Here is an 11456-nt window from a genome sequence, read left to right as displayed (position 1 = left end):
ATAGCATCTTGTTCTGAAACAATATATGTAATAATTATGAAAATATTCGTATAAGTTTGTTATTTTAAGTGTTTTTTTGAATAATTAAATTTAAATGAAATTTTATTTCATTACAACATACATTGTCATTAACATTGTAAGCCTTTAAACATATTTACAAGTCTATTGGATTGTGTTGTTTTGTTTTAAGCAATGATTCAAGTTGTTGATTTCTCTTTCTGCTAATCTCACACTAATGATATTCTAAATAGTGTACCTGTCATATATGCATATTTCGGGTTCATGCTGTACGTGTGTTTGATGATAAAGTCGACATGAAAGCAGTGTTAAACGTCCACAGCTCAATGGATTTAATTGCTTAAACTTACCCAAACTGTTTTTACTTTCTTTTTCGTTTAAAGTTATCACTTGTTTCGTTCGTCTACAATAACATTCAAATGTGTGCAACTGCGAACTTGTATAATTATAACATCATATTATAAATTTTTTTGTCTTGATACATTGTCAACTTTACTATGATTATATTTTGTCACATGGACTGTTTATTATATGCGTGTAAACTAACCACATAAGTTGATAACATCTATGCAGTGATAGGTGTAGATTGCCTTTTATTTGAGTGTGTAACTCACTTGAACAACTCTCACATTTAATTGCGTTTTATTTTCATTATTGACTGTATTAGTTGTTTTTGCATATATTCTTCTTAGAACTAAATGAACAAAATAATTACCATCGTGATTCCCGTTTACGATGCAAATTTACAAAACACCAACATCTAACAATTTCTTTTTTGCAACTACTTATACAGTTAGTTTAACCAATGGTTGAGTTATGTGTCGAAACAAAATAATTCTTTATAGTGTTTCAACTGATTTGTTTGATTTTATTATGAAACCCTAAAATATATCCGAATACACATATTTTCTATGCGTGTTTTTTCCACATGTATTTATTTCTTTTTTGTCCGTGTGTTTTTGCTTTCTTTATGTGAATGCACAATTAATGTATCATGCGTTATATAATAGTTATCAGATAGTTATCATAGATATTTAATTATATGCTGTTTTTTGTTTATGGACACATTTTTGACAATACAGTTCTATAGGATCTGTAGAATTTTAGAATTTCAACACGCATCAAAAATGTGCATTATTTAATTTGAAGCTGATAATACAACGCACATTAAGAAATCGATTTAGCAGAACAAAGGGTTATTAAATTACATCAGATTAAGTTAGAATGTGTGTGGAAATTAATTCTCCACATTATCAGTTTTATAATCTAAATGTTAATTGAGATATGTTTATTGTCATTCATACATTCAAGTACACTAAACATTTATTCTAACAATACATATGGGTTTGCAACTTAGTTTAAAATATTGCAATTTAATCCAAACTATTTGTTCTTATCAGTGTAAGTAATAAGCTTCATTATGACTGCTGTCTTATTTACTGCTTTTGTTTTAAGAAAGTTCATAAAGATCAGATGAACATTAATGCGTATTGTTCGATATGCATTACGTGTTTTAATAGCTAAGAAATGGTATCGATGTTTTGATATGTGCTAAACATTGCTAAACATTGATTTTTCTATCTGCTAATCTCACACTAATGATATTCTAAATAGTGTACCTGTCATATATGCATATTTCGAGTTTATGCTGTACGTGTGTTTGATGATAGAGATGACATGAAAGCAGTGTCAAACGTCCACATCTCAATGGATAAGTATTTAATTGCGTAAACTTACCCAAACTGTTTTTTACTTTCTTTTTTTTTAAAGTTATCATTTGTTTCGTTCGTCTACAATAACATTCAAATGCGTGCAACTGCGAACATCTATAATTACAACATCAGATTATATATGATTTTGTCTTGATGCAGTGTCAACTTTGTTATGACTATGTTTTATCAGATGTACTGTTTATTATATGCGCGTAAACTTACCACATAAGTTGATAACATGTATGTAGTTATAGGTGTGCAATGCCTTTTTATTTGAGTGTGTTATTCACTTGAACAACTCTCACATTTAATTGCGTTTTTTTCATTATTGACTTTATAGTATACTTTTATACTTTATACTATATTGACTTTTACAAGACAATAGTTCTATTGTGAATTCGCACTGGAGAATCGTTAACGCATATCTGTATACAACCCTGAAGAAGTCATACGACCCACTTTCGCTGTTGTAATCTTCATGCATAGGTCATTGGTTTTATATCGTTCAATTTTCATTTTATTTCATCTCTGATAGGTGTTTCTTGTTAGATTTATTTTTTAGCAATCGCATAAACAACAAAGGTATGTAATATGGATCCTTTACACCCATTATTGCTCCTTCTTCCTGTATTTGCGCGATGATGATCTGAAATATTAACTCTATGACGCTATATTTTTAAATCTTTTTCTATAAAGAAGGAATGTAGTAGATACTTGTTAGTAGTTTCATTTCATCGTGCCTCAAAAAGTCGTAACTTTCTTGCTCTGGTATCTTTCCTACCATTGAGTAATTAAATGATAATTAAATTGAAAGCGTTTTAATTCCCTTTTATTATTGTTTAATTTGAGTTACAATGCTATGAGGTTAATTTTTATTTACACTTAAATGTAACATGAACATTGCTGGGCCAAGTGTGAGGTTGAGCGCTCTAAAACCGGTTTAAACCCCCAATGCTTTGCATTGACCGTTCCAAGGCGGTGACCCCAGCTTTATTCTTATTTGTGTTTATGTTGTTTTGTATTGTGCTGTTTTGTACTGTTTGGGCAATTGGTCACTTGCCTTAAATAAAGGACCAACTGATTGTTTATGATAATAATTCAATACTGCTCCAGCAGCTGGAGTTTCACTTCTTTATATTTATATTTATAAGTTGTTTTGCATATATTCTCCTTAGAACTTAATGAACAAAATAATTATCTTCATATTTCCCGTTTTACGTTGCAAATTTACAAAACATAAAATCTAACAAATTCTTTTTTGAAACTACTTATAAAATCAGTTTAACCAATGGTTGAGTTATATGTCGAAACGTAATATATCTTTAAGCTCACTGTATAGTGTTTTAATTGATTTGTTTGATTGTATTATGAAACCTTCAAATATATCCAAACACACATAGTTTCTATGCGTGTTTTTTTTCACACGTATTTATTGTTTTTTTTCCGTGTGTTGTTTCTCTATTGTTCTACACGTACAATTCCTGTATCATGCGTTATATCATAGTTATCATATAGTTATCATTGATATTTAATTCTATCTTGTTCTTTTGTCTATGAACACGTTTTTGACAATTCAGTTCTATGTGATCTGTAGAATTGTAGAATTTCGACACGCATCAACAATGTGCATTATTTAAATTGAAGCTGACAATACAACGCATGTTAACAAATCGGTTTAGCTGAACAAATGAGTTATTATATTACACTCGATAAAGTTAGAATGTGTGTGGAAATGAATCGTCCACATTATGAGTTTTAATATCTCAATGCCATTAAGAAATTCAAATACACTAAACATTTATTTTAACAATACATATTGGTTTACAACCTATTTTGAAAGATTGAAATTTAACCCAAGCTATTTGTTCATATCGATGTAACTATGTCATGAGCTTCATTTCGACTTATGTCTAATTTACTGTTTGAGTTTTAAGAAAGTTCATAAAGATCAGATGAACATTTATGCGTATTGAACGATATGCATTGCGTGTTTTAAGTAACTAGTAACTAAGAATATGGATCGATGTTTTAATATGGTAAACATTACTTGTCGTCGATGTCAATACATTCTCTCAGATGACCCTGAATCAATTCAATACATTAAGTGTTAACGTTATTTTTACTTTTATAATATTTGTATAAAATACTTGCACCAAGCAGAGTTGTAAGCATTGCATAGTTACTTCGGGATAAGGTATCTTCATTTCATGTCTAGACTATTCATGACTATATTTGTGTTAATATCATCACACTGTTTACGCTATTGTCGTATTTTCTTTCTTTTAAATATCTTGGTGGTAGAAGTTAAAACTTGTATTTTGCGTTTTGTTTCTAATAAAACACATCTTACAAATTGTAGTTATGATAATTGTTTCTGTTCAGTTAAGACTTCACGGATAATGTGTCTGTTTCAGGATTGAATTTAAATAATCATTATCGCATGAACGCAAGAAAATGAAGTTTACTCCATATAATATGTACAATATTTTTGAGAGTATTTCATACCATAATTATATATTTGTTTGATCAGTTATGCATTTTATAAATCATATAAGACAGTAAGTATACGTAGCGATGATCTGATTAAAACTGCAATATACCGCCCTATCAAATCGAATATCTGAAAACATAATGCATTCATTTTCTAAACATATACAATTTTTGTTCGGTAATGTCAATGTTTTGCTATAACTTTAAATAAATAAGTAATATCATGGTAATATTCAAGTTTCAGTGATATTGTAACAAATATTAACAAATTAAAGCATAAACAAAGGCAAACGTACAGTCAATCTTGTATTAAGAGACCACTCAAGGGAGTAATCAAAAGTGGTCTCTTAATAAAACGGTCTTTGAATACAAAAGGCCATTCTGGAAGAATGCTTACCCTCAATTTTAATCTATATGAAGGATTATCTCTTTTATCCACAATGATTTTAACTTTTATAATAAAATGAATATAAACACAATACATAAACAATATTTTACTTATAATGTGTTTTATTTTTCACTTATTATAAATTATCATTTATTATAAATCAATTGTGTGTACATATTTATTTGCAAAAACAACATAGACAAGGAAATATTTTTCCTAAGAACAAAGAATTTTGCTAAAAATGTGTAACAGTCTACATATACATGTGTACAGCTAAAACTAGAAATAAATGTCAGAAGCCAAAAGCTATGATATATTATCACATGTATTTCTCTTTCCGTTTCTATATTGCGCGTTTTTTTTCACCTGACACATTATTTTCCACGTCTTCAAGCACCTCGGCTTTACGCTTAAGAATGTTCTGAATTTGGGTTTTACCGACTCCAATCTCGTCTGCGATTTTACGTGCACTTATACTCTTTGACAATTCCAAAACCCGAATTTTCTCGTTCAACGTTAACACTTTTTGTTTGGACATTTTAATTTCTGCATGTACGCTTAAGGAAATCTAACTCGATTATGATACATAATGAGCTGAAAAAATTAAAACACGTCAATTGAAAACAAACAATCAGACCTGGTTGGAAAATTTATTAAGTAAATAACAATGTGATTGGCTTACAAATATCTACTAAATAGCATTATTACATATTGGTAATGTACGGATTTCGACAGATGTTGCCGATTAATAGTTTATTTTCCGCACTTCTCAGGAAATGTTTGTCGCATACAGTGCATTGTTTCTGCACCTGTTATCTATACTCGAGAAAAATCGGCATTGTCTCTTAACGATCCACATAGTAAACTATTTAAGCTGTAGACTGTGCGCAATACGTTCCCCTATTATTCAACTCAATAAATTAATACGCAGTCTACAACAATACCGGTCAGAACCGGTCAACGAGACAAAGCATAATCATAATGGTTGGTGTGAAAACAAAGCAGAGGTGTAACATTACATCTTATCGGCTTAGATAAACAATTAACACGGATTTGTCCCTGAAAGATCAATGGATTAATCACTTTTATCTCCTAGTGGTCGCTTAATTCAAGATTCGGACATCAAAATACACAAAAATCAGCGGTCGCTGGTCGCGTAAGACAAAAGTCGCTTTATACAATATCATTATATAGTGAAAAAGCTCCGTGGGATTTCAAAATGGTCGCATAAGACAAAGGTCGCTTAATACAAGTGGTCGCATCCACAAGATTGACTGTATATGTAACACGAGAGAACTGCAAAAAAACAGCAGTTAGAACCTACAAACATAATACTTAACGTGTTAAAGGGGCTGTCAATCAGATTGACGAAAAAAGAAAAGTTGTAAAATACTGTCATTAAATACTTGATATTGGTAAATTTAAACATTGGATCTAAAAAATCTCCAGTAAAAAATCAAGAAAAAAATAAAAAAGTAACCCTGAACAGGGCTCGAACCACTGACCCCTGGAGTCCTGGAGTAAAATGAGTAAAAACTAATAAGTCTCCCATTTAGACCACTCGGCCATCCTTCCGCACACAATGAACTATGCATGTTATACTTTATAAAAGCAATCCTCGTAGTTTCACAAAATATAACGACAACAACAGAACTTTCCAAATTACCTGGTCGACATACTCAGTAAAATTTTATTACCGAATATACTGAAAATATGAAAACTAATCAACATTTTTCAAGTAATGTAATGTACGAGTTGTGATATTTTAATCAATATAAACTAATAATTGTAAAAAATACGGTATTTTATAACTTTTCCATTTTTATCGTGATAAATAGCAATCAATCGTGATACATTGGCTATCTCGGATTCCTCCGTAAGATGGTCCTCGTGGCTAACGGTCGCCATCTTGCCTTGTATTACTACTTTACTACCCAAAAGGTTATCAGTCTATTGTTATGAGGCTGTATACGATGCGCGTTGAACTGGCGCCAAACTTTTTACCGAAACTTTGATATTAAGAGCACTATTAACGTTCATTTGTGTTGCATTTGACCTAATATCCAAATGAATTAATTTTTTATTATTTTTTTATCACCCTATTATCTAATTTTTAAGATGAACTTACGGTGTTTACAAAACCAATCAAACCGAAAGTTAAACTGGATACATTACGTTTCGCGATGTACACATTAAATATTTGTTCAGTTTGAGGAAGCGAATCGATCATAGACGATGGAATATGTATTCAATACAGACTATCATTGTCGATAGAACGTTAATCAAAATAGTGACCATAAATCACTACACATGTCTGGGTTGATCTTTAATATAATTAATGCACGTTTCTGATATAATTGCCTGTATCTAAATACCATGATATTGATAAATTAAAACGTTTTTTCATAAATAAACATTACGTGTTTTATCATTATCATTTAGGTAATATAGAATTGTATCATTATCATCACTAAATATTCTTAAAATTTAAAAACAAACACTTAAATTATCATGATTACTTTAAAGTAGAATTTTGAGTTCTACTCATTATTTTCAATGAATTTCCACATTTGCTTGATTCAAAATAAAATCTATTAATAAGGGTTTCAGTTTTAAGTTTTAACCTATTTTTAGTTCGATTAAATTTAAAGTACTTACTAGTAACTACGTACATGTATTTGAAATGCTCTGGATTCCGTTTCCTCGGCCTACAACCAGTACTTGGGTGTCTCTTGGAGAGTTCTTAAGAATGCTCCCACACTGGGGATCAAACCAGTGACCTCCAGATCATTAGGTGGACACCACATCCATTACACATCAGCGACCTTTAATTATTTTAGTATTGCAGGCTAGCATTTTATAATATAATGTTGATACACAATTTTGGTAAATGATTAATGTGCAGTACAAAATAAATCTAAATGCATACAATTTTAATTGTGTATATTGTGTGATTATTAGTTACACATTCACTTTTTAGAGGTATACTGGATTATGAAAGACTGATAAGCATAAAATTGACAACTCATCTCCCCAATGATACTTTGTGTGGCTCATTCTCAGAACAGACCCACAGTCAGTGAGAAAACTACAGTGTAAAAAGACCACTTGATTGTGACAATTATGGCTGACCAAGCAAATGTTATCATTTAGTATAAAGAAGACTTCCAGTTTATTATACATTTTATACCAATAATGACATTGACCAACACAGAAAATAATTCTAAGGTTAATTTTCCCAAAATTGACTGTTACAATTGGATACTGTTTTAAGCTTCACTCTACTTTGTCTGAAAATAAAAGTCCTAAATGATGTAATAGAAACATACATATCTAATATTTAGTTTTACAAGTATATGTACACATATATAATATATCTTTTTATCAATGGTCAATCATTTTAAGTTTAATTAATATATGTATATATACATGTTTATTAAATTATGCTTTGATTTTTTCTATTGAAGCCAAATTAATATCCCATTAGATAAATTAATATCACAGCAGTATTCCTAGTTTGTCTGCAAGTGCTGCAGAAATCAGGGATTATTATTTTACTCAGTCAGCCTTAATCTTTATATTATAACTGTTAAAACAGATTAAGATGTGTATAATACAATTGAGGATGCATCAAGATTTAAAAAAAAGATACATGTATAAATTAATAAATAATCAATAACAATCATAAAACTGTGCAATTATTTTCAGTATTGTGTAAAAGGATTTGAAGTAATTATGTGTTTTTGAAATATGATTTATATGAATTTGAATACATATATAAAATTTTGGTGATTTTCTCAGACAAAACTGTTAATGACATATTCAGAATGTATTATTGTATTATTCATTCGATTTTTTTAGTACAAAAAGCACCTATCCCTGGCATTTGTATTTTTAGTAATTGCATATTTTATCATTCTGACAGCATTTGTAAACTGTGTTCATGCAAGCATGGACATGGTTTCATTTTTTTAGTATTTAAAAAATCAAATTAAACATTTAGTTTTGATGTAAAATCAGTTTTTATATGCAAGTGTCTATTTCACTTATAAATTAAAACAGCATATTATACATTATTGAAAAGATTATTCCAAGATTGATGTCATATTCCAACTTTGCATAGTGTGTGCATAGTGTAGTTAATCGAACATTGTTTTGAACTGTATGGGCAGCTATATTTTTTAAGAAATGTATGTTGTATTATACAAAAGGCATAATTTCTACCACAAGTAGACCATATAAGGCCTACTGCTACTACATAGGCACTGGTATGAATTTGACACAGTTTTTGATGCACATACAAAACATTAATTATTACTACACTTAAGTATTTTTTTCAAGTTTTTGTTCGACGTTTTTTGCAAAAGAGTGTCTTAATGCATTTGAAAATATACTTAAAACACTGTATTATGTTAATTTGGAATAAAACATCAAACAGGGAATAGACATCATTTTGGTGATTTTCTCAAACAAAACTATTCATTTCATGATCTGAGTTTATTTTTTAATAATGTATCTATACTTCAAGCTTAATATTAATAAGCACTTTTCCATTATTTTTTCATTAACAGTGATTGTATTTTTATCATTTTAACTGTATTTTTAAACTTTGTCCATACACCGCAGTTTCATTTCATGAGGATTTTTTTTTCAATCAATAAAAAATCCAGTTTTGCAGTCAAATCAATTTAAATGATGCTAATTTATATGCAAGTATCTGTTTTAATTATAATTTGTCAAACTAAATAAATATAACATATAAAACTGCATATAATGCACTTTTGAAAAAAAAACACAATTTATTCCCAAATTGATGTCTAATTCCAAATTCACATAATAATGTGTTATAAAACAAACTAAAAATGCATTTTAACATACCTTTTTCCTGATAAAGTGTATTTGGGATGATAAAAAATGCACTTGAAGAGTATTAATGCTGGAAAAATGCAGAAAAATAATACATTTGTTTCTGTTAGAAGTGTGTCTTGTCTGCATTTTAAAGTGTATTAAATGCACATTAAATGCAGATAAATACAATGCCAAAATTGTTACATGTAATGGACATTATATGCACTTTTTCTTGTAATTAAATGCTTTAGTGCATTGAAAGCATCTTTTAATAACGTTTTAACAATTAATAATACCTTTTAATATAAATTTTCCTTTGAAATGTGACACTTAAATGATTTTTGCACCACTAGTAAGAGATATAATTTGTGCTCATATGCTTTATCATTACATTATATTATATCATTTATTGTATAAAAATTACCCATAAAATTCATGTGAAAGCTCAAGATATAAATAGCAGCTTGCTACACCCTGCTCCTTTTTACATGATTTGATGGTATTTAGTCCCGGATTCTACATGGCCAAGCGCAAATGTGCAGATTTGACAGTAAGTCTTAACTGGGATCCCATAGGCAGACTTTCATCTTACTTGTATTTAATTTAATTCATGATATGAATTGCTCTTTGGCAAATCTTCGTTGGTAACAGTATTCTTCTGATTTTTTTTCACTTTGTAGTGATTATATTTTCATTATTTATCAGACAACATCTCTCTTCAAAAGTTTAACATGATTGCTTGGTTAATTTAGAAACAAGATCAATGCATAAAATGAAAAAATGTGTAATAGTAAAAATGGCAGAAAAAAGCACTAGATTATGTGCCTTAAATCTTAGATGATATGGTGATGTATTGGAATTTCTTATAAAAAATGTGTACCATAGTTGTATAATTGTATAGTCGAATGCATGAGTGGTGTCAATGTCACAATACCAATTAAAGCCTATAATTTACTAAACAACGTGAAGTTTGATGTGTGTTTTTTTCAAGATCTGTTGTATATATATATTTTTGTTGTATATATATATATATATATATATACATTTATAGTGTTGAAAAGTTAACATGCAATTAAGTTACTGTAATAAAGTGACAGTTAGTTTTACTAATTTGGTTGGATGCATATGCAGATATATCATGGTTTGTGCAGAGGACAGTAGCAAAAACAAGAGCTGTCCCCATAGGATGACATATGCCCCCGATAAACGCTTTAATAGAAGTTATGAGCATTTTCGAAACCTAAATGCATTTTTCAAAACCGAAACGCAGACCCAAGTTCAAAGTCAAGGTCAAAGTGGTCAAAATTTGTGTGCGTATTGAAAGGCCTTGTCCATATACACATGCATACCAAATATGAATGTTACATCTGAAGCGCCATAGAAGTTATGAGCATTTTTCGAAACCTAAACGCAAAGTGTGACGGACAGACATTGCGAACACTATATTATGCCCTCCTTCGGGGGCATAAAAATGTGTTTCACATTGTTGTGGTAAATTAGTAATGTAGTTAAAAGAACGTAATCATTAATTATTATAGTTATTGATTATAAAGTGTTGCTGGCATATTGGATGTGTTCATCTAGCTATAAGAAAGTCCCTGTTTTATCCCCACTGACACTGAGTGAGGGTTCTCAAAATATTTAAACAATATGAATAAGTACAGATAGGGTCGAGACAGCCTTGTTGATATGGGGGATAAATACCTGAAATCAAAGCAACCCATGTTAAAGGCTGAAGCCAAATAAACCCCGAGGCCGCACAAGCCTGCTATACGCTGAATAAGTACTGTTTCTATTCAGGAAACTGGCTTTAAAAGTGTCTAACAAAGCTTTAGACTTTCAGTGAGTTTCATTGCAATCTATCTAAAGTAAATTGGTCAAAATAAATAATAATTTGTAAAAAATAGACATTCTGCACAAAATCAATTATTTAGTTTAAATGTGTGCAGGTATCATTTCAGTCTTGATGGTTAGTGAACTATAGCTATGAAACACTTGTT

The sequence above is a fragment of the Dreissena polymorpha genome, chromosome 3 (assembly GCF_020536995.1).
Source record: "Dreissena polymorpha isolate Duluth1 chromosome 3, UMN_Dpol_1.0, whole genome shotgun sequence".
Taxonomy (NCBI): Eukaryota; Metazoa; Mollusca; class Bivalvia; order Myida; family Dreissenidae; genus Dreissena; species Dreissena polymorpha.
This window is presented reverse-complemented; position numbering follows the sequence as displayed.